We start from the raw sequence: 18498 nt of genomic DNA, 5'->3' as shown, positions 1-18498 counted from the left end.
TGTCGAGGCTGCTGCAGCGCCGGCACTGGGGCTTCTTCAGCAGCGATGTCCCAGATGTCCCAGATGTCCCAGATGGAGTGGCACAGCTTCCCTGGGTCAGAAGCCCCTTTTTATCCTGTTTTATGTCCTTTTGGATTGGTTTCTTTTTGGATCCTTCATTTGCATGAAGGTTTAGGGCACTTGATTGGCCCTTACAGTTCTGTCCAGGCTGGCTCGTTTTGCCTGGGGGGTGGTGCACTTTACTGAGGTGTGTTATGGTACCTGGAGTACCAGATTTCTTATAACTACCCTTTTAACCCCTTTTACAATATAACAACAAACTAACAGTACCTGCTTAACAATTATCAACTATTTTACAACAGTTTCTAACCTATTTTTAACAATCTGTACCACTGGAAATGAAACACACATTGTTCTTTGCAACTGTAATAAATGTATTAAAATTTGTCCTTGAATAAATATATTTGTACCTCGGGAAATATATATATATATATAAATATATGTTCAATCACACTTTAGAGTTCAATACAAAAAAAGTTCCCAGACCTTTAGAAATCTTTCACAGGAGTTGGGAAACCGGTTACCTCATCAGAATGTAGCATCCACAGGTGTTCACTGAATAGAAATCCGAATTAGCAAGTGAAGGGGGAATAGGTCCTACGGAAATTCTGAGCCAGTCTTGGAGCGCCCAAGCCATCATTGGCCAATAAAGACCATAGATAACAGAAGGCAGCGCAGTTCCAGTAATCCGACTAGCATGTGAATCATGGGAATCCCCAGTTCCCGACTAGCATGTGAATCATGTGAATCCCCAGTTCCCGTAACCCTTATTTTACATGTATCTGTTCCCGGACAGACGCGTGTTGTGTATTCCAAGGTAGCTTTGTCCAAGAAGGACACCGGATTCTGCAGGGATGGAGGACAAGGAACTACATGAATATTTGAGTGGCTCTCCAGACCCTGCTCTGTCTGCTTGAAATATAGGATTCTTTTAACACCGGACAGCAGATGAGGACCGCATGAATATTCGCAGAGAAAGGAACAAAAGAAACTTGGCTCCGGGCAAGAAAAATAGTATAAAACCTGGACTCACAAGAATGGACTTTGTGAACTCACCAGATCTGATGCAGAAGGGGGTCAGAACTGCGTTCACCCAGAGTCCAGTCCCGGGCTCGGCCCTGTTCCTTTGATTCGTGGCAGGCATATATTGTGATCTGACATGCGAAATAAAATCTATTTCTTTTTGTTAACTTTTAATTTGGCTTTCGCAAATTATAGATTCGGCCTAATCTGGTTTTTACCTATAACAGAACCTTCCCCCAGCAGAGCCTAAGCCAGCAGCTCTGCACCACTGCGGGCAGAGCTGCGAAGCAGCGGTGGAGAAAAGCCCCGCTGGGCTCTCCCCACACTTGGAGAGGGCGATTGCGCAGTGTGAGAGGAATCTTAATGGCTCAGGAAGCAGCTGCAGCAGCCTTTATCACCTCAGCAATCCCCCACAGGCAGCACAGGGCTGCAACTGCAGAAGGGGTGCGGGCAGCGCTCTCAGGGCACAGGGGGTGCAGAGTCAGTGGCTGTCCTCATTGCAATGTTCGGGGCATGAAGAGACAACACCACTTTCCCAGTTTTTGCTGCAAGAAGATGGTGCAGTGTCACACTGATTTGGCAAATTTGGCCACAGAAGCCACAGTCTGGAGGTACCCAGCTGCACAAGTGAAAAACATACCTGGGATTCAAATGGTGGAGGAAGAAGTCATAGAATCCCAGAATGGTACTGGGTTGGAAGGGACCACCCAGTTCCATTACCCCTGTCATGGGAAGGGACACCATGGGCTGGAGTTTAGGATTTCATCCTTTTGTTTTCTCAGGGAATTTTCTCCCATTTTTGTTGCTAAGAAACAATAACGATTGGTACTTAAGAGAGACAAAAGAAGTAACTACGGAGAAGGGGCAGCAGTGCAGCTGGCTTTACTGTGGGAGCTGAAGAGTTTCTCTCGGAAGGGCAAAGTTACCGAGAATTGGGCTGGGGAGAAAGGGGCTAGGCACAGCCGCTGGGCATCCTGTGCCCTCGGCATTCAGAGGGGAGAGAGCCTGCGGTCGCTGTGGGGAGGAGAAGTCGTTACCATTGCGAGATTCTGTCTCCTGCTGCCTTTCTTCTACCATGAGCAGCGGCCGTGTCACCTCACCAAACACAGGATCACGATCTGCTGGAGTGTCTCAGGGGAAACCCCGGGATCCCTGAGCCCCTTTCCCGTTCTAGGGAACCCCTCTGCCATGTTCGGGAGCCGGGCTGCCACTGCCCAGCCCTTCCGTTGCTTTGCCACTGCTGCAGGCTTTCTGCTGCACTGTAGCCCTGCACGCCCTGGGACACTCCCCTCACAGTTCCAGCTACAGCTGCAGAGGTTCTGATACATCTCATCCACCACCCCGGGATATTTGTTGATTCCCGCCCTTCCATCTTGCTGCTTCCGAGGGTCCTGCCGGGGCACCAGGATCAGCTGCCCCTGGGAGGTTTGTTGTCTTGAGATGATTTTATGACAATACTGTATTCCCCTACCATCTGCTTTATGCCCAGAAATGGGTCCTGTAACTTTAAGCTAGGTCTGGAAGCGGGAGGGAGCTGGCACAGTTTGTGTTCGAGCTCTCATACTCTCCTCGGCCTTGCTGCAGAGAGGGAGTTACTTTGCTTTAAGCTAGCTTCTTCTTCTTAGCTGAGGCAAGACATTTTCCAGGACTTCATACTGTAATCCTCTGATGACTTCTGTGGCTTCTTCTGGAACTGTTCAGCTTAGCTCCGGTCCGAAAACCAGCCCATAGGTGGGAGCCTTGTGGGAAATAGTAAAGGTAAGAATAATTCCAGAAACCTGTAAAAGCAGGCCTTAGAAACAGAAAGAACAGAAAACTTAGAGCTAGCTGCAGCTGCAAGGTCTGAAAGTAGAAAAGTTACAATAGTGTACAAGCAAGGACATGAAATAATAGCTTGAGTTTTAGGCTTGGCTAAGATAGACCTTAAGACTGCAGAAAAATATGCTTAGCAAGATAGTAGAAGGTTTTAAGCTTAATAATGAAGTATTGTGTATTGTTAATAGAAAGCAGACCAGCAACCGCTGTGTGAAGCAAGTATATGTGTGCTTTTAGTGATTGGCTAAAACAATTGTCTGTGCGCTTTAGCAATATGTCGTTGGCTAGAAAGTTTTTTAATGCTCTGTAACAAAGAAATCTTTGGCTGCTGCTGGCAGAACATGAGCTTTTGCCATCTTCCAATCGTCTCAACAATGTAATGAGGCTGATGTTGCAGCTGTTATAGATAGACAATGAGATGATTGGCTCTCGCAATTAAGAGATAACTATTGTGTGAATATTAAGAGAAGCTTTATTGATGTATAGTTATGTTATTGCAGTTTACATGTCCTCTGTTGTCCCCATAGTTCCCTTTTCCCCACCTGAATTGTTCCCACCAGACAGCCTGGGTTGTCCAGGTCAGGTAGAAAGAAAGTGGGCACATGTCCCTTCCATGGGGCAGTTGGGAATGGAAAAGCTTGGTGCTTAGGGGGTGCGACATAGCAACACCTGACCTCCAATCAACTTCCAAGAAAGCAGATTCCACCGATAGACGGCAAAGAAGAGTTGACTGAAAGACTTTAGGAGGGGCCAGGGTTGGCTGATGCAACCCACAGGAGCATAAAAGGCCAAGCATCCATCTTGAAGTTGAGCCGGCCACATGGTAGGCAGCTGTGACAGCTTCCAGGCCTGTTTTTCCTTATTTAGTCCTTTTGTTGTATTTTTGTTAGGGTTTAATAAACCCTTTAAATTTTGTAAGTGAGCAGTTGTTTCTCACAGCAATAAAGCTCAAGGAACATATCCTAGCAGTCCTGTCTCATTAGTGAAAAACCCCAACACAAGCCTGACTCTGCAGACTGGCAGGGCACTGCGGGACACCACATTCCAGCTCCAGACCTCGGGGGAAGCCAGCTAAAGAAAGAACTCTGAATCCACCAGCGTTCTCTGCAGCGAGGAGGTTCAACACTATTCAATATTTTTTCCATGTCTCCTGCGGGCACTGTGTCTATTCAATAAACAGGATTTTTCACTTCCCTCCTGTCGGAATCCAGAACATCCCTCTGGGTGTCCTGGATGGCCAGAGCCGCTGGCAGGGGGCTCTGAGACCCTGGCATGCAGCCAAAGACACTCTTGGGGTTTCAATCTTAGCCCATGGAGCAAATTACTAACTCTGTATGAAGAATTACAAGCCACACACACACAAGTTTAGATATTGTAGTAGAAGTAGTCACGAAGTAAAGGGTAGGATTTCTGAGTGCTGTAGGGTTTTAAGCCTTGTACGCAGGGGTCCAAGTTTTGTACATGGGGGTCAGGGGTTCTAAGATGGAGGGACTTGGGTGTGTCCTGTCCTCTTTCTTTCTCCTTCCTAGCCTCCATGTCTTTGGTGATGTTGGCACTCACAGATTGGTTTAGAGTAGAAAGTCACCATTCAATATAGATAGTAGGTATTGGAGAAAAAGCATAAACATGTAGTATGTAATATATGATATAAAAGATAGCACCAGCCTCCTGGGAAGGCAGAGTGCCTTTGTCTGAGCTGCTGAACGGGCCACAGCAGTTCAGGGAGAAGAATCTTGTAGATAACCAACAATAAACAACCTTGAGAAGAGACAACAGAAGACTACTGAGTCTTTCTTCGAAGGCACGGGTTGGAGGAGGGACTTTTCCATCTTTCGGGGTCATCCCAATCCGGGGGTGAAACCCCACATCTGGCATCCCTGGGTGGGCACGACTGAAGCAAAGATATAAAACCATCAGACGACCTCCAACCCCAATATGGGAGGAAGGCACACTCCGAAGCTCCAGAGAGGACCAGGGAGGCCCACACAAAATATTGTGACCTCCACCAAGACAAATTGCCTCGGGAGCAGCCCGGAGAGGAAGAAAACCAGAAATGCGCATCTGGAATTCCTCGCCTGGAAAACTGCTGGACAGGGACCAGGACCATCTCCGGACCGACCTCGCATTGATTCAGCTTTTGGTGAGAACAGTCAAAATTAAGAACACGGGGGAAGCATATTCCCAGGAACAACTCAGGGAGATTAATGGACATCTTTATCATTTAGCAACAGGGAAAGAAAACAAGGCCTTGAAACTTTTGGCTCCAGAGAGAGTAATGCTGGAGGAAATTTTGCGGAGTGCCGCGGGGGTACTTTTTATCAGCAGGCAGCAGAAATGACTCCCACCAGTCGGGGGAGGGATGCCTTCTTGCCATCCGCAAGAGAGGGAATCGTCTAGCCATCCGCAGACGGGGTTTACTGTTATGAAATTAGGAGGAACAGAACTGACTCTCACCAAAAGGTGGGGGGTGGATCGTTATCACCTTCAGGACTTACAGGGTACACAGGCACACCTCTTCCAGTTGCGGGAAAGCGCGGCTTGAAGGACTGGGATTTTGCCTTCTTTGTGGCTTGTTCCCCAGAATTGCAGCCTGCCACAGAGGCGACGGCAGGATGGGGGGCAGAGAGATTGCAGGACGGGAGAAGGAGCTGCTTTTCGGCGGCTGGCACAGAACCCATGCCGAGGTGGCACTGGTCAGCCGGCAGCCCGGGGGGCCCACAAAGGCGGCCGCGGGGGTTGCGGAGGCTGGCGGGGGGGCCACACTGGCGGCAGCGGCGGCGGCGCGCACGCGCAGTGCCGGCAGCAGGAGAGGCAGCGGCGGCGGGAAGCACGGGCGCGGCGGTTGCGCGTTCCCAGGGTGCCGTGACGCGCTCCATGCTGAGAGCCCGCGCGGCCGCGGAGACGCTCCCGCACATTGCAGCAGCGCTGCTGGCAGGACAGCTCACTGGACAAAGCACAGAACCGCGGCAGATGCTCGTGCAGGAGCGGCAGCGCCAGTACGCGCGCGCGTGTCGGTGGAGCGAAACCCTACCTGGTCGGGGAGGGGCAGCTCGCATGTTGTAGACGCGAAACGGGCACAGACGGGACAGGAATCGCGCGCTCAGTTGTGGACGTTGGCACGGAGCCAGGGGAGGCGGATCCCGGTGGACAGCAGAGCAGGGCACAGGCAGAGACGGGACAAGGTCAGGGCGGAGATGTCCTTCAAGGCACCGCTCTGTCAGAGTTGCTAGGCAACCACAGTAGCCAGAATTCCAGGCAGGCTTTTGGGGAAAAACAGGTCTGGAAACTTTTCCAAGGGCAGGATGAGAAGCTTCTGAGAATTTTCACAGTGTTTTATCCAGTTTTTCAACAGGGTCAACTCCAGAAAGAAAAAATGCAGCAGATGTTATATGGGACAATTCAGTTCTTCCACAGGCAGGTTCCACAAAAGTGATGGCAACAGCATTTGCCAGAGGACCATGATTCAGATGCAGAAGACATGGACAATGCCACAAGTGCAGAGTTCTATGTTCCAGTCAAACAAAGTTTTTTAAGGGTTGAATTTCTAAATAGGTATTTTCATATCAGTCATTTCTTGGGATTTTATTGTTTTTCTACTGTGAATAATGCTTCCTAGGGAAACAAAACATCATGTAAAGAGTCTGTGGGATCATCAGCTGATTTCCCAATGGTTCAGAGTTCTAGGAATTGTTGGTATTGAGTTTGTAACCTTTGTTATTTTTAATTTTTATAAGTAATAATGATAAATAATGATGGTTGTTGATGTTATATGAATGCTTTAAAAAGATTGTCTTGTGATAAGAATTATTGTTAAGGTATTGTTGTATTGTTAAGGTATTGTTAAGGTATTGTATTTACAGCCGGCTTTCATGTCTTTGTGTGATAATCTTTTATCTCTTTTGTGATCATCTGCAAGACACGTGTCCCTTTAGGATCCTGACTTTTGATTTCTTAACTACTCACATGTTTTTTTGGGTTTTTCTATCCAGATTGCCAGTCTCATGGTTTTTCTCAGTCATTATTACAGAGGTACTTCAGCAGAGAAATCAGTTGTAACATTAAGTTCTTAGGTTTTTGAGTTTCAATATTGTATTAGGTAATGAGTCTTTCATGCAGCTGCACTTCTTTCACTCTCAGTGTCCAGATCCAGGTTCACAGTCCTGACTGTGACGAAGTTCACATCTCTGAAGAAGAGGTTTGTTGTATTTGAAGAATCCCTATCATGTTATCTCATGGTGTGAATGATTTTTAATCCTAAGGTTTCTTATTCATAACTGTTGTTTTTAAGAGTCTTGTTTTAGAATGTGTTAAGTGATACTCACCAATTAGAGTTCGAGCTGTGGCCAAGCTTTAGCTCTACTTGGTGGAGTGATTGACAATCAACCCAGAAGTTTTCTGCATCAAAAAGTATTCAAGTCCTTTTGACTTGGCAATTTGACCATATATGACAGCTGAGCTGGTTTTCAAAGGGAGCTTGGAGAAACATGAATCCGGACATGATTTCTTCAATCTTCTGTTGTTTTAAGGTTCGTCAGCTGTTGCAGACTCTGGGATGACAGTCCAATGTTGTGGTGCTTGATAATTGTGTGATTTCACACGTGTTATTGATAGTCTGTATTATTTGGTTGATTTCTAATTACTGTTGTATTGCATTTCTCTATGCAATTTTGCAAAACAGAACAGATCAAGGTTTCATTTTCACATCAAGACCTATTCTTCATTTCTGGGATTTTGAGAGGATACTCCAGTCCCTGCGGGGACATGGATTTGTTTGTGTTTTAACAGGTACAAAGTACAGGTGGATTTCAGTGAAGAATGTGAAACTGTATCAACTGCAAGAAAACGCTGAGCATTTGACAAGCAAAGAAGAAGACACACAGATGTGGACTGCACAGAGATTCCAACCATTGTGCTTCACCAGTCCACAGAAGATTGCAGACTTTGGGTTTCTGCATGGGTGTGGGAATCAGTGATATTGTAGAAAATTTGTTAGATGATAGTTTTACATTTTGATAAGGCTTGTAATTCTTCTGCTCATTCAGCCATGCATTCTTCAGTGTGTGTGGCAGGCCATGAATAAGGCTGCCAAAGACGTGCTTTTGGTGCAAAGAGAAGGGGGAGATGTTGGAATCCAGAACATCCCTCTGGGTGCCCTGGATGGCCAGAGCTGCTGGCAGGGGGCTCTGAGACCCTGGCATGCAGCCAAAGACACTCTTGGGGTTTCAATCTTAGCCCATGGAGCAAATTACTAACTCTGTATGAAGAATTACAAGCCACACACACACAAGTTTAGATAGTGTAGTAGAAGTAGTCACGAAGTAAAGGGTAGGATTTCTGAGTGCTGTACAGGGGGGTTTTAAGCCTTGTACGCAGGGGTCCAAGTTTTGTACATGGGGGTAAGGAGTTCTAAGATGGAGGGACTTGGGTGTGTCCTGTCCTCTTTCTTTCTCCTTCCTAGCCTCCATGTCTTTGGTGATGTTGGCACTCACAGATTGGTTTAGAGTAGAAAGTCACCATTCAATATAGATAGTAGGTATTGGAGAAAAAGCATAAACATGTAGTACGTAATATATGATATAAAAGATGGCACCAGCCCCCTGGGAGGGCAGAGAGTGCCTTTGTCTGAGCTGCTGAACGGGCCACAGCAGTTCAGGGAGAAGAATCTTGTAGATAACCAACAATAAACAACCTTGAGAACAGACAACAGAAGACTACTGAGTCTTTCTTCGAAGGCACGGGTTGGAGGAAGGACTTTTCCATCTTTCGGGGTCATCCCAATCCGGGGGTGAAACCCCACACCCTCCAAGGTTCCTTTCATGTTGCCTGGGGAGAGAATGCCAAAACCTACCTTCTGTAGAGAAGTTGTTCATTCCAGAGAATTTTCCTCCTAAAGTTGTCTCAAAACCGAGACATTTGTAAAGCAAGCCCTTTTTCCGTCCCTTCCCGTCTTGGCCAGGCTGCCGGTACCGTGCGGGCCCGAGCTCCCGCCACAGCGCCCCCTGCAGCCGCGGAGGAATCACTGCACCTCCCCGCCCGGCCGGGAGCCAGCAGCGCCCCTGCTGGCTGGAACTGCACCAAGGGGAAGTGCTTCAAGAGCAGGAAGACACTGTTGTGTTTTTTGGTTTTGTTTTTTTCTTTTGCTTATTGTTGCTGCCATTGCTGTTGTTTGTTTGCCTTGTTGTACATATACACACTAATAAAGAATTGTTATTCCTTTTCCTATATCTTTGCTTGAATGCCCCTTAATTCAAAGTTACAGTAATTCAGAGGGAGGGGGTCATACTCTCTATTCCAAGGGAGTTTCCCACCTTCCTTGGAAGACACCTGTCTTTCAAACCAAGACATCTTGCATTAGACTAAATTTCTCAGTCAAGTAAAAGCATTTCTTTCCCCCCCTTCCCGTCACTTACTCTGTTCTTGGATTAGGAATTTGTCAGTGGATGAGAGCTGATGAGAGTCCAAGAAAATGCAAAACAAAGCCAAACTAAAAAAAGGCTTTGAAAATGGCAAGAAATTAATCCACAAACACCAGACATTTATGTTCAAAACTGAGACAGAGGAGTTCTGTAACTTTATTTGAATAAAGGGAGAGGCCATGGGGCATTTCCCATGGGGTGTCTCAAATTGTTAGAGGATGCAGCCTCCTTTTTATCCTAACTTCCCAGTCACATTTCCCTCTCTCCTTCCCCATTACCTGAGGTACTTGAGAGGTACAGAATTCCCAAATGGCCTGATACAGACCACTTTCTAATGTGGACCCACCCATCTTTTTCTTTGTATCTCTCTGTTCTTTTTCTCTACCTCCAGGAATTTAGCATGGTCTTGGGTAAGCAACAGTCTGTGTCAATTAGTGGAATTCCTATGAAATTTATGGTTCCACCCATTACTTCTTTCACCTATCAGTATCTGGGTTTATCTACCAGCAGGCCCACATTTTGTTTGTAAAGACACTTCCTTCTCATTCCTTTTTAAAGTAAATTTCCATCCAAATCAGTCTTCTGGGAGGGATCCACATCATGCAATTTTGAAATATCACAGCAAAATATTTCAGGCCTGAAGGACAAAATAAAAGTCATTCTGGATTTTAGGAAAGACTGACAAATTCCACCAGAAGCCCTACATACATCAGTGTGTGCCAGCACTGCTCATAACACAAAATGCTTTTGTCTGAATTCCTATTTCCAGGCTGGGACAGACATTTTCCAGCAGGTACAACCTGGGCAGATCAGCTGCATTTTCCCTCAGAGGAGCATTATTTATTTTCCTATCCCATTAAATCTTGGTGGGTATACCACACTGTGACCTCTCTTTAAGGAAGGGGCTGCATTTCATTAGCCAGGGGAAAGCACTCAGCTTGCAAAGGAAAATCAATACCTGTCATCTGTATTTATGTGCGAGCCTTTATTAATGGGGACTTTGGAGTTGAGCTGATGTTCTCTGTGCCTGTCCCTAATACCCCCTGCTCTGCAGGCTCTCCCTGCTCCACTCAATAGCCAATCCTGTTTCCAAAGACATGCACTTTAAAAAGCATCTGCACCACTTCCTTTGCCCAAGGGAGAGTAGCTTTTTCAGCAGTTCAAAAATATTCATGTACAATATAACATTATACAATCATATCCTTTGATGCTATGGCCAGCTTGATGGCATTTCTCTTTTCACCATCATCTTTTTCCTACAATAAAAGGAAAAAATTAGTCAGGGCTCATAAAAAACACTCAGTCAAATATATATTTTTTTGCGTTTTGGGATTGATTACTGTTTTCTTCCTTAATAAAGAAATTCTTTTTTGTTTTTCTTTCCCACTGGAAGATCAAAAGCCCAAGCGATACTTTTTTGGCAAAGTGTCCAGCTTTCAGTTGTTGAAAACCTGTGAAGTTTTGGCCTGGAACCAAAATCATGAAAATATTTCCAAGGAGTATTTTAAAACCTCAAAACTTTTCTTAGTATTTAATGTTTTCATTGAAGATGTATTTTTAAAAAGTCCTAGAGCAGATCTAGTCTGGGAGGGGGCTGTGCATTCATCACCTGTGTCTACAAGCCGTGTGTTCTCATGGCTGTGGCAGGGTGAGACCTGAGGATCCCTGGCACGTTCTTCCACATCCCAGTTCCTCCTGCACAGTGACTTATGGGTTAATTTGAAGCTCTGAGCTGGTTTCACATTCCCTAAGCCCAAGAAGGAATCTCAAGATGGGACATATTGGCAAGGCATCTGGTTTGGGTAGCAGCAACGCATGAGTGGAGGCAGCTTCCTAACGTGGCATCTCTCCACAGCAGCAGTAAAAAACAATTTTAAAAATTTTAAAAAAATTAATTAAAATTCAGTGGAAAGAGAGACATGCAGAGACTGGAGTGTCTTCTGCCTGCAGCTCAGCTGGACCTGCCTTTCCCCCATGGTTCCTGATAATGCTTTGAAGTCCTGGATGTTCCTAGCCACATCTGGATCCTCTTTCTCTCTTCCTTCACTCATTCACTGCCCAAGAGTGGACTTAACCTGTGGAGTTGCTGATTCCCCTGTGAAGAATTACTTGGTTCAAACACCCTCATTCCTTGATCCTCTCCATCTCTCCAATCCTTCCCCTGCAAAAATAAAGCAGGGGATGGAAACCACTGTTGGCACCAAGCTTGGCATGCATAGCACAGACAGCATGGCATGGAAAAATGGGCCACAGCAGCTGTGAGAACCTCATTTGCCTTCAAATGATAAATTAATGACTGAATCTCAGTGTGTCAGAGCTGGAGAGATTTTCTTCTCATTTACTCAAAACTAAAAAGGAGACGCAAGGTGAGGTTTGCTTACATGGATCCTTGAGGAAATTGATGTGCAAGGGGCTTCTCACTGTGTTGCTTTCCATGAAAGGAAATTCTCAGCAAATATTGAATGCTGGGAAAGTCACGGAAGTGTGACCACCTTCCCTTTTTCTCTATTAAATTGCTTTCACCTCCACTAAAATTCTTACAAAATTATGGGGTTTAATTCATCTGGACAACTCCCTTCTGGTCCTTTCCATTGAAGGAAAATTGCTGGGGAATCCTCTCATTCATGGAGGAAAAGCTGGAGGGAGACTCAAGGCATGCCATGCTCTTCTCTGCGGCACATTCATGCCACACCAATGCACCTCTGCATTGATCAGAGGGTTTCCCAAGAGAGTGGCGGCTCTGCTGTGTCCTGTGTCACTCACTGTCCTGGGTCACTGCAGCAGCTCCTGCTGCAATGGTTGGGGGGGAAGGGGAGGCAGAAATGCAGCTTTTGGATGATCCTGAAGCATCACCAGAAATCACAGAATCATGAAATACCCTGAATTGGAAGGAACCCACGAGGATCATCAAGTCCAACACCTGGCCCTGCACAGACATCCTAATAATGCCACCCTGTGCGTCCCTGGGTCCAAACACTCCTGGAGCTCTGGCAGCCAGGGGCTGTGACCATTGCCCGGGAAGCTTGGGCAGTGCCCCAGCACCCTCTGGGGGAAAAACCTTTTTCTGATATCCAGCCTAAACTTCCCTTGACACAGCTCCAAGACCAAGCTCCCACTGAAAGAGCACCAGCCAAGATAGCACAGGGATGAGGTGCACCAGTACAGGCAACTGCTTGAGGATAAAGGAATAAATAGGAGAAAACACCTTCGCAGTACAAAGCTGCTCACTTCCTGTGTGGAAGTGCCTGTGTTGCCAGGCTCTCTTTTCTGTGACAGCTCCAGGGAGATGCATACACAGAAAAACCACAGCACTGTGATAATTTTATTTCCAGGGCTGCCTCTGAGGGACACAAAACTGGTGTCAGGCCTCAAAATGAGAAATGAGAGGTCAGGCTGGCTGCTGACCTGCAGCAGCCAAACACCGACAGCTGGACTGCTGCCAAAAGAGCAGGCACCTGCTCGTTTTTCAAAGCATTGGATACATTGACACGTCTTGGTGTGTTTAGGCAGCTCAGACAGCTCCTCTCGTTGTTTTGGGGAGAGAAGGGCACAGATAAAGGAGAATCTCAGTCCTGAAGGCTTTCACTGCACTGTAATTCCATCACACAGGCAGGATGAGCGCTCATTGATAGAAATGAATGTCTGGACTATTTATAGCTGTCAGAGCTAGCTGGGCTCTGTGTAGAGCATCCTTCCTCACAACGCTGCGTTTGGGAATGCCTGGGTGACTCATGGAGCAAAGGAGGGAGGCCTGGGATGGGATGGAAGCTTAGGAGAGGCAGCAGCAAAGCCAGGGGGAACTTAGAGATGACAGAAATTTCAGAGGGGATGAAAAGGAGTCAGCAAGGAGACTTCTGGAGAGCTGGAGTGGGATCAGATGGGATTTCCCCATAGGATTGTGACCAGCTGCAGTTTTACACAGCTCCTGCTGCATCCTGGGTAATCCATTTACTCGGTGTGGAATAATCAGGTTTTCTATCTTCATTAAGATGCAAAGACCATTTCCATGAAGTCACTCCAACTTGGTAGGAAGCTCCTGGGAGAGCACACCTGTAAAATTAAAGGCATCACATTAATTCAGCATTCTGACTGCTGGGGAGGGCACCGGATGCTCACACCCACATCCAGCCCTGTGCAGTGCAAGAGCCTCCACATCAGCAGCATCACTTCTGGCCACCTGGTTTGCTCTCAGTGGTGGCTCCCTGAGGATGGTGCCTCTGAGAAAGACCAGCCTGGTCCCTGGAGTAGAGCTGAAGCATTACCAACCCAGCCACATGGCAGGGTGTCATCTGGAAAAGTCAAGATTATTTGAGAGCATCTCCACCGGTAAAAAAGTAGGGCTTGTGTAGTATCCATGGGTTTGGGGCCAAAGAATCCACTCCAGCTAGCTCTGGACTCTGGCCCCCACGGAGTCTACATAGGCGAAGGCAAATGTTGAGAAGTGCCCTTCTCCACATGGACTAGTGTCCTGGTTTATTGGTTGGAAAGGGACACTCCTACCTGTAGAGCACCCAGCTGGAAAAGAGAAAGTGGGCCAGTCCCAGAGAACATTTGTACCCGCGGAAGGGGGGTGGGGAAGGAGGATCGCAGGCAATGGGAGACCACTGAGGAGGGACACGGGGAGCGGTTCCAGGGGCACGGGCCACCAGGGGTGTAGGGCAGAGGGGTGAAGGAGGAACATACCATATGAGGGGAAAAGGGGACAGTCCATGTGACAGAACATCAAATCACCCAGTGCAATACAACAACTAAATAACTATTAGTGCACTACAACAGGCTTGAACATGTGGTTTGGTACTTGCAGGCTGAAACTGCCTCAACAACCCTGCAAGCTGTGGAAGAGCCCTGTGATGGCCCTGTCTCAGAGCAGCCACAGGTGCTGTGTTCAACCCTCTGTTCAAACCAGGCAGCTGGTGAACACGGCTGTGCCAAACACTGACCCTTCCTTCTTGCCCTGCATTCCCAGAAGGCTGGGCATGCCTTGGGATGCAGGCTATGAGCACAGAGAGGGAGAGAGACATTGCCTTGTTGCTCTGCCAGTAAGAGCTTCAACAAGGCAACCAGAGAAGAGAATCACAGAATAGCCTGAGCTGGTCCCCCGAGAATTGAGTCCCACCCGTGGCCTTGCACAGACACCCCAACAATCCCACCTTGCACATCCCTGGCAGTGCTGTCCAAATTCTCCTGGAGCTCTGACAACCTAGGGGCCAGGACCATTCCCTGGGGATCCTGGGCAGTGCCCAGTACCCTCTGGGGGAAGAACCTCTTCCTGATCTCCTGCCTAACCCTTCCCTGGCTCAGCTTCAACCATTCCCTGGGTCCTGTCCCTGTCAAGGGAGCAGAGATCAGAGCTGCCCTTGGGGAGGAGCTGCAGCCCCTGGTGAGCTCAGCCCTCAGCCCCCTCTGCTCCAGCTGAACAGACCAAGTAACCTTGGCCACTCTTTTTGTGGCCCCTCCAGACCCTTCACAATCTTCGTGTTCCTCTTTTGGATACTCTCTAATAACTTTTTATCTTTTTTTATATTGTGGTGCCCAAAACTGCCTCCAGACTTGAAGTGAGGCTGTCCCAGCTCAGGAAAGAGCAGGACAATCCCCTCTCTCAACTGAAATAACTTTGCTGATAGCTGAGAGAAATTGCTGCTGCAGCCAGGGACTGTCTGCACTGGGACAGCACAGTGTTTATTGTGAGGCTGGTTTGTGTTGTCTTTTCCCTTCCTTGGGGCAGGAGAAGGCCAGTGATGCTGCAGGGTCTTTAACAGCACGTTAAATACAATAAATTGCAGGAATCTGAAATCAAGCCATGCCATTGTTCAAAAGCCAAACCTGTTAAAGCCTTTTGAGAACTTATGTTTTATGGGTGGAAGATTTCTTGGCCTGCAGAGAGATATGGGTGAGTGTGACAGAGCATTTAAACATCTCTTAGTTGGGTGATAAATAGGAGCTGGAGTGTGGCTGTGGGGTTTTGAAAATTACATGTTTAGACTCGACCTAAAATTGTTTACCACCTGTCCTCCTGCCTTTTCTCCGTGGCAGTTATGATAATTCCAGATTCTTCCCTGTCTATCCTCCAAAATCCTGTCCCTGCAGCCTGTCTGTCATAATTTGCTACACTAATTTATCTAGAAGCTTCGTTGTCAGTTGTGATATTTCCCTTCACTCATCGGTATGCCCCTTGTCCTTCCCGTTCTCTATTGGTTTTATGTTTACTTATCCCCCCGTATTACTTATTATTAAATTACTTATTATTAAATATTACTTTTTTATGTTTATTTATCCCCCCATACCCTTCCTTTCTAGTCCTTGATTTGTTAGACGGTCTCCTCCTGGGAGACAGCCCCCCACCCCCACCCCAAAGCCACCGTTTTTATTTGTTTTGCACTCTTTTGCCACTGCTCCCCTTTGAGCCGCGGCACTGCAGCACCTGCGCCGCTCCCATCACAGTAAAAAATAAAGACAGCTCAGAGACACAAGCAAAGAGTCCTTCCTTCTTCCTTTACCCCGATCCTTCCACGTGGGTCCACATTTATCAGCCACTTCTGTCGGTCCGGGACCCCAGCTAGTGGCCAAACGGCGATCGTGCCTGCCGGTGGCTGAGGCGGGGCATGGACACTCCTGATGCGCGCGAGAGCGAAAGGGGATCAGAGCACGTGGGTAACCCATGCCACCCTTCCTGCTGCCACCAGGGCACAGCATCACTGGAGCAACAAGCCAGACGCCGCATGTATAGCATGATCCTAAGGACATTTTTCTGCTACCTTTAGCTTCCTCTAGTACTCACGGAATTTATTAACTTACTACCCTGTTGTACTGCACTAAGTCGTTTATTTAGTTATTATTTTGCACTGGGTGATTGGAATTTCGCACTGAGTAGTTTTTATATTGCACAACGTGGCTTGTTTGTATCACACGGTTTGTTCTGTTCCCCCCTCTCCTCTGAGTCTTGTGGTGGTGGTCTTCCCCCGAGTAACTTCCTCCCCTCACCCCTCCCATCAGTTGTGTCCCATTGGCTGTGGCCCCTCGCCTCCGCCCCCCTTCCCCCAGGTTTAAAATCTCTCGCCATGAGCCATTCTTTCTCTTTCTTTTCCCAGATGTCCCTGGAGTGGTCCCACAATAAAACTGTGGGGCTTTTGGTTTCTGAGGACAAAGAGCGTTTCTCATCTTTTGCTTTTGTCCTTGTTGGTACTAATGGGGTACAGAGCTAGCCAAACCAGACCCCACCAGGCTTTCAATCTGACAGCTGGCATCAGAACGTGGTGTCTTCCGCAAGGTCAGAGACCCGTGCTACAGCTGGATATCCACATGTGGATTTTACAAGCCTTTTGGACCGTCAGCTTCCTTGGAGGTCACCGCCGCTTTTTGAACAGCGGAATTTTTGAGGGAGGGCCGGCAGCTCGTCTCAGCCCAAGATGAGTCGGTCCCAGACAGAGGACTTCCTTGCAACATTCCAGCCAACCCAGGTCCCCAGGAGTGGTAGCGGGACCCTGGACTGACCCCTGGCTGGAGGAGGTTAATCTCTGGCACAAGGGAAGGGTGCAGCCCCGTGTGGAGGGGTTTGTGTGTGCAGGCAGTAGTGCGGCAGCGGTGGCGCCAGTTCTGGGCTGCGAGCGTTTCCGCAGCGGCGGCAGCTCCAAGCGTGCCAGCTCTGCGGCACAGCGGTTCCAGTTTTTGCAGCATGGGGCCGAGCCAGCTCTGCAGCGTGGCAGTTTCGGTTTCTGCAGCGCAGGGGGATGTCAACTCTGCAGTGCGGCGGTTTTGGTTTTTCCACAGCATGGCTTGTGCTTTTTTACCGTGAGCGGACACGTGCAGGTGGCGGCAGCTCCTGGGCACAGTGGGGACTGGTGCAGGCGACACCAATCCGCGGGATGCCCCAGCTCTCGACAGCCATGTGGCACGGCGGAGCCTGTGCAGCTGCCACCGGCGATTTTAAAGCCACGCGGTTTTGCATGCACGCTGTTTTTGCTTCTTACTTCAGAGCTGAGGGGAGGAAAAACTGCAGACGCTTCCCTAGATTGGCTGTGGACATTGTAGCGCTTTCAGTTTCTGTTTGGGCTTGTTGCAACGAAGGTAGATTAAAGTGCACAGTCTGTGTGTAACATCAGAATGGGCTCTCAGCTTACTGCACCACAGCGAGGCATTTATACACAAGTTAAAGATACCCTAGGTAGTGGAAACGTTAAAGTTTCCAAAGGATGATCAATAAGGTTTGTTCGCTTGTTGTCTTTCCATTTCCCTCAGTTTACCCAGCAGAATGTGAATTCTATCTCTGCCTGGGACAAAATTGGAGAGTTGCTAACAGTAAAAGTGGAACAAGGAGACAAAACCAGTTGCCAACAGTTGAAGCTAAGGGGTAGTTAACATAAAACAGTTTGCCTCAGAAAATTTCTTGCAGTTTGTTGACCATCTTTGTGCACAAATAGAAAGACAAGACCCCATGGCACAGATGGAGTTAATTAAGATGGCACAGAGAAATGCCAATGAGGTTTGCCGCAGGGTGCTCCTAGGACTGCCTATCGATCCTACACCTACACTAGCCCAGATGCTAGAAGCTTGTGCCAAGAAAGCAGAACTGTTCAGTGCACAAGAGACAAGGCCAAGGTCAACAAACCTAAGGACTGTGACAGCTGTATCTCCAGGAGTGAGGAGGCAACAGGTGTCACCAGAACAGCTTCAACATGTCATCTGCTTCCAGTGCAAGAAGCCAGGACACTTTGCCAGGGACTGCCCTCAAAGCCAGCAGCAGAAGAAAACCAACAAACAAAAAAACTAGGACAGGAGCGCAAGCCCACCCCGCACCACCATATAAATGTAGCAGGCTCCCCTAAGGGGAAAACCTCTCTCAAAACAGAAAAGAGGGAGGAAGGGAGGTGGGGTGCGGGATAACAAAAGAAATGTTTGCATAACAAAATGGCAGCCTCACAAGTGTTTCAAGCTTGTGACCACCGAAGCCTTTCCTTTCAGGTCTGCCCATTGGAGAGTCATTGGAGTGGACCTGCCAGAGGACTCACAGGACTTGACATTAGATCACACAGGAGTGGACAGTGACTACTTTGTTACTGGGGACACCGCACACACACCCGTGGAGATTGAGGTGGCTCCCATGGCCATCAAGGGGGACATTCCTAACCTCATTCTCCTGGTGCGCTGCTCTCAGTCACACTTCTATTTGGCTGAGGGACAAATCATC

Source organism: Motacilla alba, chromosome 27, assembly GCF_015832195.1.
Source record: "Motacilla alba alba isolate MOTALB_02 chromosome 27, Motacilla_alba_V1.0_pri, whole genome shotgun sequence".
NCBI classification, from domain to species: domain Eukaryota; kingdom Metazoa; phylum Chordata; class Aves; order Passeriformes; family Motacillidae; genus Motacilla; species Motacilla alba.
Note: the sequence above shows the minus strand (reverse complement) of the source record.